General features: G+C 69.2%; 1 pseudogene; it reads left to right on the plus strand.

The window, feature by feature from the left end:
- Positions 1 to 205: 205 nt before the first annotated feature.
- On the plus strand, positions 206 to 536 carry LOC108510564 (annotated as a pseudogene).
- The last annotated feature ends 507 nt before the right edge of the window (positions 537 to 1,043 follow it).

Consider the following 1,043-nt stretch of genomic DNA (forward strand, 5'->3'; position numbering starts at 1 on the left):
TGATTCCATGACCATGGCGGGGGGGTCTGAGGGGTCAGCGTGTGGCACCGGGAGAGGCCATAGGGATGCAACCCCCCACCTCTCTCCCTCCCGGGGACTGTCCCGGCCGTCCTGGTGTTCCCGGGGCGGTTCCCGAGGGCCGTCCCCGCCGGGGAGACACCCTCGGCCGCCGGGGAGACACCCCCGGCCCGCGGGCCCGCCCCGGCTCCGCCGCCTGAGCGCCGTGAGGGAGCGCGGCGGGGCCGTCCCGCGCCATGGAGCGCTACGAGAAGCTGGGCAAGGTCGGGGAGGGCTCCTACGGCGTCGTCTTCAAGTGCCGCAACAAGGACACGGGGCAGATCGTGGCCATCAAGAAGTTCCTGGAGTCCGAGGAGGACCCGGTGATCAGGAAGATCGCCCTGAGGGAGATCCGCATGCTCAAGGTGGGCGGCTGCGGGGGTCCGGAGCCCCGCTCCCGGCATGGGCTGTGCCCGCCGTGGGGAGACCGGGGCAGGGAGCCGAGGAGCCCTGAGGAGACTGCCGGGGACGGGGCGTGAGGGGACGGGGGCTGGGGGGGAGCCGTGAGGGGATGGAGTGTGAGGGGACAGAACGCTATGAGGGGACAGGGTGTGAGGGGACAGTCAGTGAGGGCAGCCGTGAGGGGACAGGGCAGCATGAGGGGACATGCTGTGAGGGCAGCAATGAGGGGACGGGACTGGGGGGAGCCGTGAGGCGACGAACTGTCATGATGGGACAGGCTATGAGGGCAGCCATGAAGGGACAGGGCATCGTGAGGGTACAGACAAAGAGTGGGGGCAGCGCTGAGGGGACGCGGCCATCGTGAGGGGACGGGGCTGAGGGGAGTTCTGAGGAGACAGAGCGTCCTGAGGAACAAGGCGTGAGGGCAGCCATGAGGGGACAGGGCGTGAGGGCAGCCATGAGGGGACAGGGCGTCGTGAGGGGACGGGGTGTGAGGGCAACCCTGAAGAGAGGGGGCATGAGGGCATCTGTGAGGGAGATGGTGTCTCGTGAGGGGGGGGAAGCAAAGATTCGGGTGCGAGGGA

This window comes from Lepidothrix coronata, unplaced genomic scaffold (assembly GCF_001604755.1).
Source record: "Lepidothrix coronata isolate B3197 unplaced genomic scaffold, Lepidothrix_coronata-1.0 Scaffold1382, whole genome shotgun sequence".
NCBI lineage: Eukaryota > Metazoa > Chordata > Aves > Passeriformes > Pipridae > Lepidothrix > Lepidothrix coronata.